We start from the raw sequence: 23,206 nt of genomic DNA on the forward strand, positions 1-23,206 counted from the left end.
TTGAATACACACAGCAACTGGAACATTGCAGATTAATAAATGTGTGCATATGACATTTGTGATACCTCAGTGTTGGCTGACTCTCTGCTCGCTGTTCTCCTCCATAGGGCATGTCCGCTGGGGCAGGTGATGAGATGGCGGCATCCTCCGGTGTAGAGACCGCTGGTGAACCTGTTGACAATGGATGAGAGACACGAAATAGTCACCTACAGACTTGATCGTGCAACAATCCATGAACTGTGTGCCCAGTTGGAGCCAGACCTGATGTCAGCTATCCGCCATCCCACAGGAATCCCCCCTCTAGTGCAGGTCCTGTCAGTACTCCATTTCCTGGCAAGTGGTTGCTTTCAAACTACAGTGGCCATTGTATCAGGGATGTCCCAGCCAATGTTCTCTAACGTGTTGTCCAGAGTGCTGTCTGCCCTGCTGAAACATATGCGCAGCTACATCGTGTTCCCTCAGGCGGAGGATTTGCCCACAGTGAAAGGTGACTTCTATGCCCTGGGACATATCCCCAACATCATAGGTGCCATTGATGGGACACATGTGGCCTTGGTACCCCCCGCAGGAGTGAACAGGTGTACAGAAACCAGAAGAGCTACCATTCGATGAATGTGCAGATGGTGTGTTTGGCCGACCAGTACATCTCCTATGTGAATGCCAAATTTCCTGGCTCAGTGCATGATGCTTACATTCTGAGGAATAGCAGCATCCCTTATGTGATGGGGCAACTCAAGAGGCACTGTGTGTGGCTAATAGGTGAGGACAAGGACCCTATACAGTGTGAATAGTTTTCTGGGTATGGGGTTGGCCCTACGGGTGTGTGTCTAACAGTTGTCCCTCCATATTTGCAGGTGATTCTGGTCACCCCAACCTGTCATGGCTACTGACCCCAGTGAGAAATCCCAGGACAAGGGCAGGGGAGCACTACGATGAGGCACATGGGTGAACTAGGAGAGTGATTGAATGCACCTTCGGCCTCCTGAAGGCCAGGTTCCGGTGCCTCCATATGATAGGTGGTTCTCTTTACTACTCACCAAAAAAGGTGTGCCAGATCATCGTGGCCTGCTGTACGCTGCACAACCTGGCTTTGCGACGGCAGGTGCCTTTTCTGCAGGAGGATGGTCCAGCTGGTGGTCTTGTGGCAGCTGTGGAGCCTGTGGACAGTGAAGAAGAGGAGGCAGAAGAAGAGGATATCAACAACAGAAACAACATAATCATGCAATACTTCCAGTGAGTCACAGGTAAGAAGATGTCACTGCCTCCCATATCTCATACTATTGTTGGAGCTAGCCTAAGTCTGTCATTTTCACTCAGTTTATGGACCCTGACTTGTCACTTTGGCTTTCCATTTCACAGATGTGGGTCCCATTTTGTGCCCTCTGCTATATTTCCTCAAGCCCTACAGCTGTGTTACAGGGGTATGTGAACAATTAAATTGACATTGCTATATTCCATGGTTATTGCAATTACACGTTTCTGAAAGCACAGACTGACTCTAGATTGTTTTGTGATTGAAGTGTATTTGTTTCTGTGCAAATAAGTGGAGGGATTTGTAAAATTGGCAGGAGGGATGGTGAAGGAATGTCCATGGCAGAGTCCAGTCTATTTGTTTCACAGGTGCCTTGAACAAAGGGGCATAGGAAGTGGAGCAATGGCAGTTGAAGGAAGGACAGGGTGACAAAGTGGGACAGAAGGGTAACATTCAGGGGGGTCTCATTTCCTGGCTGGGGTCTTGGCATTGTTCTCTGTCTTGTTCCTGGATCTCAGGTACCGTTTGCGGGGTGGTTCTCCATCTGCAGAGTGTGGGGTGCTGGTGTCGTGCTCCTGTGACGATGCCTCCTGTCGACTAGCGCCGGCGGAGGCGGAGGGCTGTTCATCATCCAGGCTAGTGTCAGGGCCCCCTTGTTGTGCCACAGTGTCCCTTCTGGTGTTGACAAGGTGTTGCAGCACCCCTACAATGGTGACCAGGGTGTTGTTAATGGACTTCAGGTCCTCCCTGTTCCAAAGGTAGTGTTCCTCCTGCAGCCGCTGGGTCTCCTGAAACTTGGCCAGTACCGTTGCCATCGTCTTCTGGGAATGATGATAAGCTCCCATGATGTTGGAGAGGGCCTCGTGGAGAGTGGGTTCCCTGTCCTCCCCCTGTCGCACAGCAGTCCTCCCAGTTTCCCTGTTTTCCTGAGCCTCTGTCCCCTGAACCGTGTGCCCGCTTGCCACTGCCCCCAGGTCCCTGATTGTCTTGGGTTAGTGGGTTTGCCTGGGTTCCCTATAGTGGTGGACACACTGCTGATTGACGTGTCCTGAGGACAGAGGGATGGGCCCGCTGGGTGGGTTCTGTGCTGGTGTTTCCTGAGGGGGGAGGCTCTGTGGTGGCTTGTGCCAGTGTCAGGGGAACTGACTGTCCCAAGGTCCCTGATGGGCCGGGCTGGTCATCTTGATCCAGTTGTGCAGAGCTGCTGTCATCACTGTGGGTCCCTTCTGTGGGGGGACTGGACATGTCTGGTACCTCCTGTCCGGTGACGTTGGGTTGGGGTCCTGCAGGGGTGTAAAGGCATGACTATTGCATCTGTGTGTGCCATTGTGTGCAATGGGTGAGGGACCCGGTACTCCAGTGCCTGCATTCTTGTCTTGGTCTTTGTGTGATATTTGGGTTGGGGTCTGTGTGGGTATCTGTAGTGGACATGCTTTGGTGATGGGTGTCCATGCTTTGGTGTTGCATGCAGGGCTTGGTGTTGGGATGGGTGCGTTGTGATAGTGGGGCATATGAGAGGCGTTGGAGTGATAGGGATGAGGGTGAGGGTGGGAGTATGTGATGGAATGCAGGTAGGGTGGGGGATATCATAGTAAAGCTTTGACTTACCAGAGTCGAGTCCTCCTGCTGCTCCTGCGAGGCCCTCAGGATGAAGTGTTGCCACGACCTGCTCCTCCATGTTTTTAGTTGTGGGGGAGGAGGTGGGGGTCCACCGCCAGTACTCTGTACAGCAATCTGGTGTCTGGAGACCACGGAACGCACCTTCCCCTGTAGGTCGTTCCACCTCTTCCTGATGTCATCCCTAGTTCTTGGATGCTGTCCCATTGCGTTGACCCTGTCGACGATTCTGCGCCATAGCTACATCTTCCTTGCAATGGAGGTGTGCTGCACCTGTAATCCGAATAGGTGTGGCTCTACCTGGACGATTTCCTCCACCGTGACCCTGAGCTCCTCCTCAGAGAACCTGGGGAGTTGTTGAGGTGCCATGATGTGGTGTGGGTGATGTGTGAGGTGGTGTGTGTTGTGATGTTTGAGGGGATGTTTTGTTGTGTGTTGTTTGAGGTGCGTGGATGTTGTGTAAGTGATGGTGTTGTGTGTCTGTGGATGCTGGTGTTGTTGATGGTGGTGTCTCTCTTGGATGTGGTATCAGAATTCTGGTAGTAAGGGTTTGTGGGTGATGTGGGTGTGTGTTTTATATTGTGTTGGGTGTGTGGGAGTGGTGTTTGTATGTGTATCAGGTGTGTGTATTTCGAATTGTCCAATGTGGCTGTGTTTTGTAAATGTGTGTGTATTTTGAGTGCGGCGGTGTGTACCACCAATGGAATACCACGGTTGAAAGACTGCGCGTGGATTAGTGGGTCATGATAGTGTGGGCATATTCCTGTTGGCGTGACGGTGGAGGTTTTGTTATCGCAAGTTTATCACTGACCTTTGGTATGGCAGAAAGTGTATGTATGAAAGTGTGTGTATGGGTGTCTGTATTATGGTGGATTCCAAGCTGTGGGTCGTAATAGCTGTAGCGAAATTCCGCAGCGCAGCAGTATGTTGGCGGTCTTCTGTGCGGTGGTAAGCGGCATTTACTGCCAGGGTTGTAATGAGGGCCATAATGTCCCTGTTGAATCATTTGAGAACGGCCATAAAGTTTCTTTGGCTAATTTGCAGTAATATACGAAATACGTTTTGTACTTAGGACACCATATTGAGAAAGGTGCAAGGAAGATATAGCAAGAAATAATCTCAGCAATTCTGAAAATGAATACCCCAAAGACGCAGAAAGAAGTCAAGATGTTTTTGGGAATGGTTGGCTGCTGTCTCCAGTGGATTCCAAACTTTTCCCTTTTGACTAAGCCTTTACAGAGGCTGACACTCAAAGATGTGTCTAATTTGGTACCATTCGATGACAACTGCAAATGTGCCTTCACAGAGCTGAGAGAATATCTCTGTTGTAACCCTGCTCTGGGGATGCCTGTTTACAATACATATTTTACTTTGTATTGCTATGAGAGGGAGAGATGTGCTCTCAGTTTTGACTCAAATGCACGCAAATGCCAACAGACCTGTTTCTGACACTTTTGATCCTGTGGTTTCAGCTTTGCCCGATTGCCCGAATGTTTTTGTTCTTTATTCCACAGAATTTTGTTAACCCACACCAAAATGCAGCATTTGACTAATGCACATGTACCATGGTATGAGCAGGTCATATTGGCTGCACAGAATATTTTTCTTAAACGCACTAATACTTTGAATCCAGCTAATCTACTGCTGTTGCAGGTGAATGATAAAGATGTAAAAGATGTTGATGAAATTGAGCACGATTGTCTAGGTGTCACTGAACAATGCACCAAACCAAGACCTGATATTCAAGATATTCCACTTCCCGAATCTGATTATGTAATTTTTGTTGATGGCTCCTGTTTAAGAGACAATGATGGTACCCTGAGAGATGGTTATGCAGTTTGTACAGTCTCAGGTGTAGTCAAAGCCTTCTTGCTCCAGGGAGTCTATTCTGTGCAAGTAGTTCAATTAGTAGCTTTAACAGGAGCATGCTATGTTTCTGACCCGCTGAAGGTGACTATTTTCCCTAATAGTCACTATGGCTTTGGTGTTGTTCACGAGTTTGGACATTTGTGGTCCAAGAGAGGTTATATAACCTCTTTTAGATCATCTGTCTGAAACAGAGACAAGGTTTATAATCTGTTGAATACATTGCCTGCCTACAATAGTGGTTGTGAAGTGCTCTGCACACCGCAAAGCCACTGAATATGAATCTCTCCCAGAAACCATGCCAATGAGGTGGCAAGATACTGTGCGCTCAAATGTACTGCCTTGAATGGTGAGTACTCCAATGTGTCAAATGACGAGACATGTCTTCTATTAACTACTACAGATACCTGGGAGGAAGTTAAGAGTTTGCAAGAGGAGGTGTCAGAGGAAGAACAGCAAAGTTGGGTTAGAGCACGTTGTGCCAAAAGAAATGAAGATGATGTTTGGGAGTCAAATGATGAAAGAGTTGTGATGCTTCATAATTTATTACCAGCCTTGGCCAGGCATTACTATGACCCAGCTCATGTTGGCCTTGATGCTACGGTTAGAAACCTCAAGCATTCATGGTTTAACCCTAGGTTCAGGATGATGGTAGAGGCCTTTTGTCACAGATGTGTTACATGTCAGCAGATGAATGTGCCTACAGCAGTTACACTGTGTGATATAGGTAGATCAGGAGGACTTTTCAACAGAATGCAGCTCTGTTTTATTGAGCTTGCTGTGTGCAATGGACTGAGATATATCTTGCTCATTGTTTGTACTTTCTTTCGTTGGATTAAGGCTTGCCTGGCGAGGAGAAATGGTAGTCCTACAGTTGCCAAACTGTCAGAGAGCTGACTCTAAGGTTTGGTTTCTTGACTTGTCTAGACTCAGAAAGAGGGATGCACTTCAACAGTGAAGTCGTGAAAATATTCTGTGCGACATTACAGGTTGAGCAAGGACTACATTACAGTTACAGGCATAAAGTTTCTGGATTGGTGGAGCAAGTTCATGCTTTGAAGTCCAGATTGGGGAAAGTGTGTGCCCCCACCTCTCTGAAATGGCCTGGCGCATTGCCTCTTGTGTTAATGAGTATGCGCAGTACTGCAGACAGAAAAACTGGCCTGTCCCCAATGAGATTATCCCGGGGAGTCCTCTGAGATTGCCAGCTGTACCTGCAAATGCACTTGTGATCATCACAGATGACATGGTACTGGATTATTGCAAAGGATTAGCTAACATGGTTCGTTCTGTGTCTCATCAGGTTGGTGAAGCTACCGTCCAGCCACAGCAGGAGCTCTGCCACGACTTATATCCTGGTGACTATGTCACTGTGAAAAAACATGCATAGAAGTCCTACTTATAACCACAGTGAAAGGGGCCTCACCAGGTCGTGTTGGTGACAATGACAGCTGTGAAGTGTGCTGTTCTCCCCAGTTGGATACACATGGCTAATACCCGCAAGGCTCCAGGTCCCATTGATGATACAACACCTGTCCCAGAAGGGCCGGTTACAGTGAGACGGAGGGAACAGGTTAGTGAAGCTGTTGGGGATGCACAAATAACCAGTACAGCACAATTATGGTCTGAGGGGCGTCTGAGTGTGTCAACAGCAGTGGCTGGCACACAAGGGTTGAAACAGAGACAATTGGCTCCAAATGCCGAGAAGGACCTAGGGCCAGATGTAGGAAGCCTTTTGCATGTCGCAAACTGCGAAAAATGCAGCTTGCGGCATGCAAAAGGCTGAACGCGATGCTGATCCTCAAATTGCGAGTCGGTACCGTACCCTTCCCATTTGCGACCGCATCGCCATGCTGAGTTGCTTTGTGCCCGCGAATGCGGTCGCAAACCAACTTGCAGTTACCACCAGTGTCACACTGGTGGTAACTCATTCGCCTTTGTGAAGGCGAAAAAAATATTTTTTCAGAGAAGGCAGTGGTCCTATGGAGTATGGACCACTGCCTACTCTGAAAAAAATGAAACCAAATGGTTTCGGAAGTTTTTTCTTTTTGCAACTCGTTTTCCTTTAAGGAAAACGGGCTGCAAAAAGAAAAAAAAACTGCTTTATTGAAAAAGCAGTCACAGACATGGAGGTCTGCTGACTACAGCAGGCCACCATCCCTGTGAGTGCAGGGACTCGCTATGGGGTCGCAAACTGCGACCCACCTCATTAATATTAATGAGGTGGGTCTTTGCGACCCCATAGTGAGTCGCAGAAGGTGTCTGAGACACCTTTCTACATATGCTTTTGTGAGTTGCAAATTGCGAGTCGCAAAATTTTAGTTTCCTACATCTGGCCCTTAGTGCTGTAGCAAAGTAGGTCAAGACGAAATAGAAGAATATGGTCGGTGTGATAGTGATACAGACACAGCAGTAGCTCAGAGGTCAAAGAAAAAGAGAGTTCCTTGTCAAAAGTACATAGCACCTGAATGGAAATATTTTGCAGCAAATGACTGGGAGGAAGAAATTACAACCTTTTCTTTTAACAATATGTATGCAGTTGAACATTCTTGAATTTGTTTTTGTGGCAGAACTGAATTTTGAAATTCCTTTTCCACTTGACAGAGTGAAACAATAAATCCTGGATGTGTTTATTGGTGATTTTTGGTTTGTGCATTAATTAGAGGCTTTTTAGACATTCTCTAGAAAAACTAGAGAAACGTTTTAGAAGATCAAGAAGACTTTTGCAACTAATATTGAGTTGTGCTGAAGAAATATTTTGCTATTTGCTCACAAATAAAAAATGGACTCCGAGAGACAGTTGCTATTTTGCTGTTGCTGTTTGCATATTTGTATTTTTCATTTTTGATTTTCGATTTTTTGGTTTGAAATTAGAAACCTGATAGCCAAATATAAACAATGGTAGTAAACTCAAGTAGTTATGTGTAGGAGTGTTAATTGTGGCAATTATAATGATTATTGTGTTGCTTATTGGATTGAGTTTACACACACCTACTAAATCAGAAAAGATGAAATCCACAAGTGTCCAAGTTATATAAGCCCTATAGCAAACAAAAAGTACTTGTTCAGTGAGAAAGATTTACATGCAAATGGTTCCAGAGGTGATCTGTCTACAAAATTGTATTACAAACTACTGTATGAATATGTTAATACCATGAAAGTTACAAATTGCTACACCTGTACACAATTGCCTTCATCAGTTAGTGAGGGAATCAATTATCATAGTATCCCTTTTGCTTATGGAATTTCCTGTAGTTTGTTGCTGACCCTTTGTATCAGCAAGAACATTTCTAGTATTATTATTCGAATTACAATTTCTTTTTTTTTCAATTGTCCACATCATGAAGCATTTGAGCAGCATTTCTAAAGCTCCAAACATTGACACAGTGGGAGGTTTCTTTGAATCTACATTGACATTTGGTACAGTTTATGCCCATAGAAACAATCTGACCTGTATTCTCACCCCAGTAGAAAAGGAGATCATAGGACAAGTTGAAGACAGAAGAAGAGCAATAAAACCTGAGGTAGAGAAGGGAGTAGGACTACATAGTTGAGGTAGAGAAGACGAAGCTCATTTACTAGCAGGAAGTTAAGGATTCTTTGCCTTAGATTGGCAACACGTATGGAAGCTGTGTGCATATACACATAAACCAAAACTGACACAGAATTTGTAGGGACTAGTGAATGTAGACATGTGTTTTTCTTAAAGAGCGTCTGGACATTCATATTAGCTGGACAAGACACCGCTATACCAGTTTATTTAATCTGTGAGAAAAATGCTTATTGTAAGCTACCTAAAGGATGCTATGGGACATGTTATCTAGGAGTAGTCTTTCCAAAGATTTATCATGTGGAGCATCTTAATGATCCTGTTTGGGATGAGAAGTCAAACACCTGAGTCAAGAGAGGTGCCACTGCTTCAGAGATTGTAGGAGATATTTTTGGAGCCATAATTCCATCTGTGAAAGTGATCCTGAATGATCACAAGATAAGGAAGTTGTTAACAATTGTAGGTAAGCTATCTACAGATAAAGTAGGAGACTTCTACTTAGTAGACACTGAAATGGTTGCCGTAAGAGCAATGGTTTTACAAAATCATCTTTCTTTAAACATCCTTCCATCTGCAAGCTGTTGGGGGTTCAGCAATGTTTTACCTACATATCGCACAATGGTAATGAGCTGAGAAAGGACATTGTGAATATGAAAAACCTGAAAAAGGATCTGTTAGAAATTGGGTCTTTCGTTGGCAGTCAGGTTACCCCCTGTTCAATGCTAGGACCCATACTCTAGTCAGGGTAAGTCACACACAATCCAAATCATCCTGTGCCCACCCACTGGTAGCTTAGCCCTGAGCAGTCAGGCTTAACTTAGAAGGCAATGTGTAAAGTATTTGTCCAATAAATCATGAAATAACACAGTATAGCACCACAAAAATACACCACACAGTATTTAGAAAAATATATCATATTTATCTGATAAGATGCAGGTCAAAAATGATTAACATGCAATAAGTATATGTAGAGAAATCACTGTAAAAGTGATATAAAGTGTCTTTAGTCTTTTAAAAGCAATAAATGTCTCTTTCAAGCATAAAGTACCTGGTTTGCGTTCAACATCTCCGCAAAAAACATCAGAGGAGAAGTGCGTGGAAAACAAGGGGGTGTGCGTCAATTTCTTGGGCCGCACACTGCGATGCGTCATTTAGTTTTCACACAGCAACGGCTGTGCGTGGATTTCCGGCAATCAGTCGTGGATCCTCTTCGGGTTGTGAGGTTTTCGGGCACCCCAGAGGCGATGTATGGATTTCTGCCGCTGACTGGATGAAGTCACAGGGGCTGCATCGATCCGGTGGGTGTCAATTCCTCTCTGGAAGTCGGGATGCGTCATTCCGGCTTGGCTGTGTGTCGATCCAGTGGGCCGTCTGTCTAATTTCAGGTTGCTACGCTGGCGCTTCATCAATCGTTTCGTTGCAAACTCAGGCTGCGTCGTTCGGGTTCAGCGTGCTGTGAATTTTTCACCGCGATGCAGGCTGTGCGTCATTTCTGGCAGCCTGTGCGTCGATTTTCACCGCACAGGGAGTCCTTCTTGTAGAGATGAAGTCTTTTTGGTCCTGAGACTTGAGGGAACAGGAGGCAAGCCCTTGGAGAGCACTTCTCAGCACAGCCAGAGAGCAGCAAGGCAGCAGGGCAACAGCAAGGCAGCAGTCCTTCACAGAAAGCAGTCAGGTGATTTCTTTGGGCAGCCAGGCAGTTCTTCTGGGCAGGTTGCAGATTCTGGTTCAGGTTTTCTTCTCCAGGAAGTGTCTGAGTTGGTAGGGGCAGAGGCCCTGTTTAGATAACCAAATGTGCCTTTGAAGTCGGGGAGACTTGAAAGAGTGGCTTAAAAGTGCACAAGGTCCCCTTTCAGTTCAATCCTGTCTGCCAGGGTCCCAGTAGGGGGTGTGGCAGTCCTTTTTGTGAAGGCAGGCCACTGTCCTTTGACATGTAAGTGTCAGGCCCTCCACACTCCCAGCCCAAGAAGACCCATTCAAAATGCAGATGTATGCAAGTGAGGCTGAGTACCCTGTGTTTGGGGTGTGTCTGAGTGAATGCACTCAGGGAGCTGTCAACTGAACCCAGCCAGACGTGCTTTGTAAGGCACAGAAGGATTTAAGTGCAGAGAAATGCTCCCTTTCTAAAAGTGGCATTTCTAAAATAGTTATATTAAATACAACTTCACCAGTCATCAGGATTTTGTATCACCATTCTGGCCATACTAAAAATGACATTCCTACACCCTTCAGATCTGCAGCTACCACTCAAACAGTATATGAGGGCCGCTCCAATGTTAGCCTATGAAGGGAGCAGGCCTCACAGCAGTGTAAAAATGAATTTAGGAGTTTTATACTACCAGGACATGTAAACTACACAGGTACATGTCCTGCCTTTTGCCTACAGAGGACCCTTCCCTATAGGTTACCTAGGGCATACCTTAGGGGTGCTGATATGTAGAAAAACTGGAGTTTTAGGCTTGGCAAGTACTTTTTTTGTGAACTGCACACACAGGCCTTGCAATGGCAGGCCTGAAACAAGGTTAAGGAGCCACTTAAGTGGGTGGCACAATCAGTGCAGCAGGCCCACTAGTAGCATTTAATCTACAGACCCTGGGCACCTATAGTGCACTTTACTAGGGACCTATATGTAAATGAAATAATCCAATTGGGTATGATCCAATGTAATGATGTTTAAAGGGAGAGAGCATATGCACTGGTTAGCAGTGGTAAAGTGCGCAGAGTCTTAAAACCAGCAAAAACAATATCTAAAAAGTGGAGAGAGGCAGGCAAAAAGTTAGGGGTGACCACCCTAAGGCTGTCAGGTCTAACAGGATCTGATGGAGTTAAAGACAACGGGTGCTTGGGAATCAATAGAGAATGCTTTTTCATCAGCTGGAAAGTGGTTTAGATAGAGGGATCGTTGGTAATATCCTGAGACCTATTTTGAAAATAGCCTTGCATGCCTTAGTTGCGTTTAGTCTCTACATGTTATACAAGAAGCTGAAAGAGATGAAAACAAAGAGAAGAAAAAGAAAGGAAGAACTGGAGCTTGAGACTAGGAGGAGTATCTATTGCAGTGATATTAGGTAGCTAGAGGAGTCCGGAAGATCTTTCCTGGATTGACCTCCTAGATTTTGATCTGTCTCATCGATATGAGAGATTTTAATCTAATGTGATGGCTAGATACACCATCAGGGGGGATTGATATTTGAAGCCCTAACAAATTAACTGTAAAAAAGTGGACTTAAAGCCTATGTTAATGAGCATTCACTGTAGAATAGTGTTTTTAGGTGATGTCATATAGCCCTGAAACTTTGCATATAATCACTGATTTTGATTTCATGTGTTTCTTCATGGTGTTATTTAATAGTTTTTACTAACATGATAATGAATTTCTAAAAGAAGTGTTTTAAATGTTGCATGCAAATGTCGAAAATGCAGTACTGCATTATGTGTATTGAAGTGTATTAACAAAGTTATTTCATTTTAAATATACTGTAACATGAACACTGGCAAAGCTTATTAATGATGAATTTATAATTCTGAATGTTATATGCACCTTGCCTGATGTAAATGAATGTGCCATTTTAATTCACTTTAGTTAGTCTATGTGAAACTTGCAAGGCCGTGTTTCATAAAACATGTAGAAAAATGTTTAGTCGTTCTGTATATGTGTCATTTTCTTTCAGACTTCTTTCTCATGAAATGCTAACTTGGAAATAGATCTCCTATTGTTTCACCCATAGTGAGCCTGTGAAAGTAACCTTGAAACCAGTACATTGACGAACTATGGAAATCAACTATATACAATTGTTTCAACCCATACAAATGAGTGCGCCGAAACCACTAATGCTTCCCAATAACTCGCGCCAGCTGCACGGGGACTCGCGCCAGCTGCACCGGGGGCCGAGGAGGACACAGACTCTTCCACATCAAAGGGCAGGAGCCCTTTAAATTTGACCAAGCGCTCCCGCTTCGCGGGACTCGCGCCAGCTGCACCGGGGGCCGAGGAGGACACAGACTCTTCCACATCAAAGGGCAGGAGCCCTTTCAATTTGACCAAGCGCTCCAGCCTCGCGGGACTCGCGCCAGCTGCACCGGGGGCCGAGGAGGACACAGACTCTTCCACATCAAAGGGCAGGAGCCCTTTAAATTTGACCAAGCGCTCCCGCCTCGCGGGACTTGCGCCAGCTGCACCGGGGGCCGAGGAGGACACAGACTCTTCCACATCAAAGGGCAGGAGCCCTTTAAATTTGACCAAGCGATCCCGCCTCGCGGGACTTGCGCCAGCTGCACCGGGGGCCGAGGAGGACACAGACTCTTCCACATCATAGGGCAGGAGCCCTTTAAATTTGACCAAGTGCTCCCGGCCAAGACGGGCCCGTCTACACCCGTCTTCGACCGACTGAGGCCGGGCTGGGCCCCGTCCCTTTACTTTTTCATCCGGTGCCTGAGTAAGTGTCTCAACTATTATATTATTTGGTTAATCTATTTATTTGAGCCCCCATGGGGAAAAGGAAGGCTGTCGATATGCCGGAATCCCGGCACAAATGTAAAAAACTAAAAAAACGCTCCATTAAGTCAGCTAGTAAGCCTAAAAGCGGCGGGCTCAAGCCATTTGAGGGGATTGACCATCTATTTGAGGAGGTGGAGGCAATTTTAAACTGCACTGTAGGTACCAAGAAGGCCCCGGTACAACCCAGGAGGATCCAAGATTTTTTTTATAAGAAGAACAAGGGTTCAGCACCAGAACTTAACTCTCCACCTAATGGAGAAAGGGTTTAATCTAATGTGCCCACTTCAACCCCTCCTCCACTTTGCGAAGCAAAGGACGCAATTAAGGACTGCACTCTTAATCAAAGCCCATTTCTAACAGAAGAGGGAACTAGTTCGCTCATCGCTCCCATTCCGCTAAGTCCCGTGATTAATGTGCTCCCAAACATCCCTTGCAATAACCGGTTCCAGCCATTATTTGAGGAGGTGATTACACCTGGAACACACGTCTCTTCGACAGAAGCTCCAGACTCCAGGATCCCCAATCCTCCATCCACTCTAATTATTAAACCTCTACTGGTCCAACCCTCCCTTGAACCTAATATGTCTCTCATTTTGCAGAGAGTAGACGAGCTTAAGGGCATGGTGCAGCGATTAACACGACTTGTTCAGGAAAGACCGGTAAATCTGTCCGGATGCAAGTGTTGTTTAAGTGAGGTAAGGGGGAGAGGAGGCCTCACTAAAACTGATTGGAGCTCGCAACCAAAGATAGCGCCTGGACCACAAGTCAACCCTCATTTAAAGAAAGGGGCAATCAGAATCGATATTGTAGACAAATCTACTTACGCTCAGCCAGGCAACATACAGCTTCTCTCCGAGAAGGCCGCCATGACAAATTGTGCTGCCCCTACCAGTTGCCCCCTTTCTCCTCCAAGCTTGCAGGGATTTGTAAGGTGCAAAGAACTTGGTAACCCCAGATATGTAGGGGGGGTTCCCCCTCGATCTTAAGAGGGCCACTTGCATCTATCCATGAATCCATTTACCCTCTTCCTCCTCAGGGAGCCCTTACTGCCTTCAGCCCGTTGATAAAAAGCCAAAAATCCAAACACGGGCCCAATACTTTTTTTTGGACTAATGTTCCTAGGTTGTCACAAGGAGCGAAAGAGGACCACGAGTCTAGGATAAACAAAGCCATCTTTTGGCTTCGGTACCAACGGGGCTGTTTATCGGTCGTACGCTCGGACATCTCAAATGCTAAACGGCTGAGACCCCCGGAGTCCAACCATGATACCCTTTCTATTGAGTTTTATGATAACTCCCTGCTTGACCATCTCACTGCTTTTGATACTCGTACTCGCCCATCTTGGCTTAAAGGGAAAAGGGGAGGTTTCAACCTAGAGTTTGGGATAGTTGACACACCACAGGTCCAAACAAACGTGCAAATGACCAATAATACTATTCCACGTGGGTATGCTGACACCACCTTGCCCAAGCCTGTACGACTGTCCATAAGCCAAGAAGTTCCTAGAATTGAGGAGCCACCCTTGAGCCCCATTATTGAGCCAAAACCACAGGATGTCCCACAGTTAATTAGCATCACACCTGATGTTACTGGTGGACTATCATTACTGTCTTGGAACCTAGCTGGTATTGGGAGGAAACTGGATGACAAGGACTGGTGTTCATATATAAAAACCCAAGACATTTGCCTCTTCCAGGAAACCTGGGCTGAGGACATGATTACTATTGATGGGTTTCTTTCCTTTAATGTCCCTCCCCAACCTTCAGAAAAAGGGCCAGGTCGCGCTAAAGGGGGGCTGCTAATTCTCTTGAACAAAAGATTACAATGTGACTATAAGATCTTACAACCTGATTGTGTCGATTTGATGGGGCTGCAACTAACATTTCACCAGAATTTTATCATAACCCTCATTAACGTTTATGCTCGATCAGTTTCACGCGGAGTAGAATCTCAGACCCTAACCCATCTCCTTGAGTTTTTAGATACTATTCAATCTTCATGTCATTTGATTATAGCTGGGGGCGTAAACTGTACATTTGAACCATCAACACTATTAAGTGGCCTAACCATGGAGGAAGATCTAATATGGGGGATTGCGCAATTAAACTGATCGCTACTGTCTTTGTACCCGCGCAGCAGTTCAACTGGCCACACTCTGCTTGAAACATGGTCTCAGGGCCTGTAACAGCCGCATGCCCTCTGACCTGGATATTGCCCCCACCTTCAAAGAGGCACTTGTACAAGTGTAATCGATTATTTTTTTGTCGACGTAAGACTGTGGCCACAGCTTAGAGATATGAAGGTAGATCTTAGGAGTGAGAGCGACCATTATCCGCTGCTATTGTCCATCTCTGGGGATGTATTCTGTCGATCTGCTAATAACCAAGTTACTATGGTTCCTACTCCTACTGTGAAGAACTTATCCATGAAGGTCAGATGGCCAAAGGTGGTGTCAAATCCTTATTTGTTGCATGCAATCTATTCATCTTTCCTAGACAATTTGGCACCTTACCAAGACCATGACCCCCAAGACATCCCCATTCTCCATATTCATGGAATTTTGGTTGGTAAACTTCAAGATATCTTCTACAGGAAGAGTAGGGTAAGGTCGCAAGGAGGGACCCTGATTAACAACTCTTGGTTCGATGAAACATGCTCTGGGGCCAAGTCAGGGGTAAAGAGCGCTATTATGAAAGGGTCTATAGGGGATATTCAGCTGACCAGACGCATATATAAGGAGTCCATTTCACGAGTTAAATAAACGTGGGAGGACTCTATTTGTCAGGAACTGTTAAACGCAACTGAATCTAACAACAATGGCTTATTTTGGGAACTTTTAGCCAAAAGAGAACATGGGGGTAGAATTACCATTATGAATCACATCCAGCCAGAAAGCTGGGTGGATCATTTTTCTTCCCTATATGGTAAAACTGACACCCCAGAGGTTCCCACTAACCATGGTACGAGAGAAGATCTCGGCCTCCTCCAAGACACTGTACCCCCACTTGTTCAATTGGGAAGGGGTCGCCTAGATATTGAGATCCCTATCCGCTTCTCCATAGAAGAAACATCTGAGGCAATTCGTTCGCTAAAAATTGGGAAGGCTCCAGGACCCGATGGGATTCCAGGGGATCTATATAGATCGGAACCCTCTATATGGGCCTGGTATATTAATGCACTTTCCAATAAAATCTCCGATGGGGGGCAGATCCCTTCAACTTGGAAGGGTGCTGAGATCATACCCATCTATAAAAAGGGGAATGCCAATCTACCAGAAAACTATAGGCCGATTAGTCTCATAGATAATTTACAAAAGATTTTTGCCAAACAACTTCTCGGTAGACTAATGCAATGGGCCAAGGAATACAAGGTATTATCCCCCCTCCAGGCAGGTTTTCGACCTAGAATTAGCACAGTGGACCAGGTCTTTAGGCTGGCTGTGTTGTATTGGAAATACACTGCTCTTGCTAACCAGCCACTATATGTTGCATTCGTTGATTTGAAATCTGCCTTCGACCTGGTCCCAAGGGAGAAACTGTGGGTGGTTCTATCCAGAATAGGGGTCCCCAGCAATTTAGTCTCCTTACTAAAGCGTCTGCATGAGGAAACTTATGTGCGAGTTCGTTGGGGTAACCTAGGCGAACTGACGGACAAAATCCCCATAAATAGGGGTGTTCGCCAGGGATGTGTGTTGGCACTGCTCTTGTTCTCTTTTTTCATCAACGAGGTGGTGCAAGTTATGATGACCAGCCAGAGCGATGCCCCCACCTTAGGGACCCTTAAAATCCCCATACTTCTCTTTGCAGACGACTCGCTTTTAATTTCAAAGACCCCTATGGGTTTGCAAATCCTCATTGACAGATTTAGTGCATTCTGCCAGGATTATGGACTAGAGCTAAATCCCAAGAAAACAAAGCTAATGGTGTTGCGCTCTGGGAAACGGAAGAAGTGTACCATCTCTCTTGATGGTGATCCTCTGGACAAGGTTAGCTTCATAGATTACCTAGGAGTAAGGATAACTGACAATTTACGTTGGGACGAACAGATTAATAAAAGCGCTGGTCTTCTCCTGCATAATGCAGCATCCATCTTGCGCTTCTATAGGAGCACCTCTACAAAAACGGTCTCCCCGGCTATTAAGATATATGCAGCAAAGGCACAGGGAGCCGCTGTGTATGGTGCAGAAGTATGGGGCTTTTTTAACACCAACAGGCTCACCCTTGGGGAGAATAGTTTTGCTAGGGCCCTCTGTGCTTGTCCTCCCAATACCCCACTGATCCCCTTGTTCCTGGACCTGGGCATAAAACGGATAGCTGACCTGATAAACTTAAGACCCTTGATGTACTGGGTCAGGCTATGGACCGTCCCCGAACTAGACATCTATAAAGCTTCACTTCTAGATCTGTTAACATCTACTAATTCAGCTTCTATTCCGTGGGTCAAGCACGTATCCACTTGGTTCAAGACATTGGGGTTAGGAGATTACTGGGAGAACCCTCACAAACTTGAGAAAGCCCATCTCAAAGCACTGAAGCGTGTCTATTGGTCTTATTTGAGAAACAACGTCATTACTCGCAAATCATGCGGTCGTCTAACCAATTCATTTACTGACACCAAATGGTACCCAAGGTTCGAACCTTATCTAGACGTTATACCTGATATTTTAGGCAAAAGCCTATATGCTAGATTTCACTTTGGGACCCTACCATTGAAGACCGTGGCGTGTAGATGGGATCCAAATGTGACTAATGATATTTGTCCTGTGTGTGGTACTAATTCTGAAACATTGGTGCACTTTATGTTCTTTTGCGCTGCATACATGGTTCCTAGGACCAAATGGATCCGTGACCTATGTCGAGAAATGGGAATCAGGGAATGTGCACTAGCACTGAGAATTTTAAAAAAGTGATTCCACCAAAATGCTAATAATCTCTGTTAGTAAATATTTACTATCAGCATGGCACATAAGGAGTTTTTACATCAGTAAAAGATTAGAGGAATAAGCTCTTCCAGTTTAGCAAGGCCAGAAGAGGTGATCACTTTTTATTTAGAATTATGATCTTAGGATAGATTGTATTTTATTCTTTTAGGTGGTGTTACCATGTGGTATTATGTTTTTGGGATGGAACAGTATTTTATATTTTATACTTTTATATCTATTTATGGTAATATTGATTATGTATTGCTTTGATGATCATTGATCGAATAAAGCTCTGTTGACAAACAAGCAAAAAACTATATACAATTATTTCAACCCATAAAAATGAGTTAAGACGGATGCCTTTCTCATGTCGATAGTGGGAATCTTTCAGGATGTTTCAAGTGACTGTCATGCGATAGACTGTGGTAGAAGAGTGAAGTCTTCTGATTGATGTCATATAGCTGATGGATGAATTATCATTCACTTTCGACTTTAATATGCTATTCCCCAGTTGGATTAACAGCACTCTTCTTGCCCTTCCCTTTAGTAGCAGATTTCTTTGGGCTTTGAGAGGTATGGAACTCCCTACCCCTGCTCTGAACCTTCCCTAAAGCAGAGATGAGAAGACTTAGACATTTTTTCCTTGACCCAACGCAAAGACTCTTGACCGAGGTTCTGAAATGCTGATGCCTTTGTTACTTACTTTTTGCCAGTTTTAACTAGCTGTATTTTCCCAGATGTTGTTTTACCAAATTCTTTTTGTCCTCTGTTTTTTACTTTTCGCCCTGTGTTGTAGCGCAGCACATGCTAAATTGTGAATTGCTAATATGGATTTCCTAGCTAGCTAACTTAAATGACTTTCAAACTGCCTTCATGCTTAAAAGAACTGAGCAGCACTTGTTTTCAAATCATCAGATAATTATTTTGATTTTTTGTATTACTATTATCAAGTATTTAGTTCTTTTGATGATAGTTCGATTAAAGTTCTTCCAACGCCTTGGTAAACCTTGGTCAACACATGGTGATTCTGTACCTTTATGGTTTTGTTTTGAGAATCATTTACATGAATTTGAGCCTGAATGTGTAATGAAATCCTTAACTTTATTCCCAACTGGAGTTTTCCTTGTATTGGCAAATGGGTCATACTGCCATTTTGAATTGTCATTTCAGTTTTGATTCCTAACATTTCTACCCATTTAGACTGGGTGAAAGGACCCATTGCCCTCATTAAAAGCATATCTGGAAATGTTTTACCAGTAGTTAGCAAGTAGACATTTCACTCACAGTCTTCAGTCCTTTTTTATGTTGCTGTGTGTAGGAAGTTGGCTCTGTATGTGCTATTTCAAAGAAAGGAATAGCATGCACAGAGTCCAAGGGTTCCCCTTAGAGGTAAAATAGTGGTAAAAATAGATAATACTAATGCTCTATTTTGTGGTAGTGTGGTCGAGCAGTAGGCTTATCCAAGGAGTAGTGTTAAGCATTTGTTGTACATACACATAGACAATAAATGAGGTACACACACTCAGAGACAAATCCAGCCAATAGGTTTTTATATAGAAAAATATCTTTTCTTAGTTTATTTTAAGAACCACAGGTTCAAATTCTACATGTAATATCTCATTCGAAAGGTATTGCAGGTAAGTACTTTAGGAACTTCAAATCATCAAAATTGCATGTATACTTTTCAAGTTATTCACAAATAGCTGTTTTAAAAGTGGACACTTAGTGCAATTTTCACAGTTCCTGGGGGAGGTAAGTTTTTGTTAGTTTTACCAGGTAAGTAAGTCACTTACAGGGTTCAGTTCTTGGTCCAAGGTAGCCCACCGTTGGGGGTTCAGAGCAACCCCAAAGTCACCACACCAGCAGCTCAGGGCCGGTCAGGTGCAGAGTTCAAAGTGGTGCCCAAAACGCATAGGCTAGAATGGAGAGGAGGGGGTGCCCCGGTTCCGGTCTGCTTGCAGGTAAGTACCCGCGTCTTCGGAGGGCAGACCAGGGGGGTTTTGTAGGACACCGGGGGGACACAAGTCCACACAGAAATTTCACCCTCAGCGGCGCGGGGGCGGCCGGGTGCAGTGTAGAAACAAGCGTCGGGTTCGCAATGTTAGTCTATGAGAGATCTCGGGATCTCTTCAGCGCTGCAGGCAGGCAAGGGGGGGGTTCCTCGGGGAAACCTCCACTTGGGCAAGGGAGAGGGACTCCTGGGGGTCACTTCTCCAGTGAAAGTCCGGTCCTTCAGGTCCTGGGGGCTGCGGGTGCAGGGTCTCTCCCAGGCGTCGGGACTTTAGGTTCAAAGAGTCGCGGTCAGGGGAAGCCTCGGGATTCCCTCTGCAGGCGGCGCTGTGGGGGCTCAGGGGGGACAGGTTTTGGTACTCACAGTATCAGAGTAGTCCTGGGGTCCCTCCTGAGGTGTTGGGTCGCCACCAGCCGAGTCGGGGTCGCCGGGTGCAGTGTTGCAAGTCTCACGCTTCTTGCGGGGAGCTTGCAGGGTTCTTTAAAGCTGCTGGAAACAAAGTTGCAGCTTTTCTTGGAGCAGGTCCGCTGTCCTCGGGAGTTTCTTGTCTTTTCGAAGCAGGGGCAGTCCTCAGAGGATGTCGAGGTCGCTGGTCCCTTTGGAAGGCGTCGCTGGAGCAGGATCTTTGGAAGGCAGGAGACAGGCCGGTGAGTTTCTGGAGCCAAGGCAGTTGTCGTCTTCTGGTCTTCCGCTGCAGGGGTTTTCAGCTGGGCAGTCCTTCTTCTTGTAGTTGCAGGAATCTAATTTTCTAGGGTTCAGGGTAGCCCTTAAATACTAAATTTAAGGGCGTGTTTAGGTCTGGGGGGTTAGTAGCCAATGGCTACTAGCCCTGAGGGTGGGTACACCCTCTTTGTGCCTCCTCCCAAGGGGAGGGGGTCACAATCCTAACCCTATTGGGGGAATCCTCCATCTGCAAGATGGAGGATTTCTAAAAGTTAGTCACTTCAGCTCAGGACACCTTAGGGGCTGTCCTGACTGGCCAGTGACTCCTCCTTGTTGCTTTCTTTGTTCCCTCCAGCCTTGCCGCCAAAAGTGGGGGCCGTGGCCGGAGGGGGCGGCAACTCCACTAAGCTGGAGTGCCCTGCTGGGCTGTGACAAAGGGGTGAGCCTTTGAGGCTCACCGCCAGGTGTCACAGCTCCTACCTGGGGGAGGTGTTAGCATCTCCACCCAGTGCAGGCTTTGTTACTGGCCTCAGAGTGACAAAGGCACTCTCCCCATGGGGCCAGCAACATGTCTCTAGTGTGGCAGGCTGCTGGAACTAGTCAGCCTACACAGATAGTTGGTTAAGTTTCAGGGGGCACCTCTAAGGTGCCCTCTGTGGTGTATTTTACAATCAAATGTACACTGGCATCAGTGTGCATTTATTGTGCTGAGAAGTTTGATACCAAACTTCCCAGTTTTCAGTGTAGCCATTATGGTGCTGTGGAGTTCGTGTAAAACAGACTCCCAGACCATATACTCTTATGGCTACCCTGCACTTACAATGTCTAAGGTTTTGCTTAGACACTGTAGGGGCACAGTGCTCATGCACTGGTACCCTCACCTATGGTATAGTGCACCCTGCCTTAGGGCTGTAAGGCCTGCTAGAGGGGTGTCTTATCTATACTGCATAGGCAGTGAGAGGCTGGCATGGCACCCTGAGGGGAGTGCCATGTCGACTTACTCATTTTGTTCTCACTAGCACACACAGGCTTGTAAGCAGTGTGGCTGTGCTGAGTGAGGGGTCTCTAGGGTGGCATAATGCATGCTGCAGCCCTTAGAGACCTTCCCTGGCATCAGGGCCCTTGGTACCAGAGGTACCAGTTACAAGGGACTTATCTGGATGCCAGGGTGTGCCAATTGTGGGATCAATGGTACATTTTAGGTGAAAGAACACTGGTGCTGGGGCCTGGTTAGCAGGGTCCCAGCACACTTCTCAGTCAAGTCAGCATCAGTATCAGGCAAAAAGTGGGGGGTAACTGCAACAGGGAGCCATTTCTTTACACAAGCCCCCCCCAGCCCACAGGCCAGGAGACTCAGCCAACGCTGGAAGAGTCTTCCTAGTCTGTCAGGCGAGGAAGAGTAGAGGAAATGGCTGGTTTGTTGCAGGGCCTACTCTGCCTTACATCCTCCTGTTCAGGTCATTCCCTCTGGGGAACTGACCCACTTCCACAGTGATAGGACCTAGTCTGAACTGCCTCTTGTCTGTGCTTTTTATGTCTTTACCCATTCTCTCTATTTTGAGGTCAGAGGTATCCACCTCTGCTAATCTTATCTTAGCCAGGGTCACCCCTAGCTTACCCAAAGAGGTTACCCAGAGCTGGAGTAACCCCACCATGACCAACAGGGTCAGGGGGCCTAACTTGTTATTTGGCATGGGGTCAGACCACCATGCCAAGGATAGTGCAGCCATAAAGGCTAACACCCAGCAGAGGCCACTGACAGCTGTCAGTGCCCAGAACCACACCTTTAGCTCTTCACCTACAAGGGAAGGGGCTAAGTTACAGGCTTCTTTGGGTTCAGGGTGCCTGTCTGCTGTATTAGAGTGGGGGGTTACCACATCTTGTAGTAAACACCCTTCTTCCACTCTTTCTTCTGTTAGCTGAGGAGCCACCCACTCAGGCTTAACAGTTGCCTGACTAGCCAGGACTTCTTGTGGGTCAGGTTGGACTTTATCAGAGCCATTTTTGGAGTTCTCCCCTACTGGAGCAGAATCTCCTTGGCTTGCTGGAACCTTGGCTAAAGGTTGTCCACCTTTCCTACTCTGTTTCCTTTTCTTTTTCTTCTGGGGCCTACTTGCATTTACTGCAGAGGCAGGCACTCCAGAATCCTTGGGAGAGGACTGGCCCTGGACCAGTTCTTCTCTTAGGCTCTGACTAACCTCTGGGTAGTCATTTCCAAGGAGACAATCAAGGGGGAGGTCTGTACTGACTACCACCCTTCTCCAGCTAAAAGTTCCACCCACTTCTATGGGCACAAGAGCCACAGGCCTATTAGTGACCCTGTCTGGGCTAACTCTTACTCTGGCCATCTCACCTGGGATGTACTGGTTTGAGAGTACCAGCCTGTCATGCACAATAGTGTGACTGGCACAAGTGTCTCTCAGGGCAGTGGTTGGGATTCCATTCACCAGTAGGTGGTGGAAGTGTCTACTTCCCTCTGGAATCTCCAACTCACCTGTTGGGCCCTGTTTCCAGTTGAAGGCTATGAAGACCTCCTCATCTGAGGAGTCATCTCCCATGGCTACACTGGTTACCCCTGGAATTGTGTTCTGGGGTTTGTTTTTGGGACAAGAAGTGTCCTTGGTGTGGTGCCCAGACTGTTTACAGTTGTGGCACCATGCCTTAGTGGCATCCCAGTTCTTACCCTGGTACCCACCTTTGTTTTGGGTTGTGTCTTGGGGCCCACCCACCTGTTCTGGTTTTTGGGGGCCTACAGAGGACTCTTTTTCTTTGTTTCTAGGGTCACCCACTTTCTCCTGGGGAGTTTTTGTAACCCCTTTCTTTTGGTC

The 23,206-nt window shown here is 46.1% G+C and overlaps 1 protein-coding gene across 1 annotated transcript in view; it reads left to right on the forward strand.

Moving 5' to 3' along the window:
* Positions 1-23,206, forward strand: part of PRMT8 (protein arginine methyltransferase 8) — an 880,536-nt gene that overhangs the window by 340,297 nt on the left and 517,033 nt on the right. The window lies entirely within an intron of this gene.

The sequence above is a fragment of the Pleurodeles waltl genome, chromosome 4_1 (genome assembly GCF_031143425.1).
Source record: "Pleurodeles waltl isolate 20211129_DDA chromosome 4_1, aPleWal1.hap1.20221129, whole genome shotgun sequence".
Lineage (NCBI taxonomy): Eukaryota > Metazoa > Chordata > Amphibia > Caudata > Salamandridae > Pleurodeles > Pleurodeles waltl.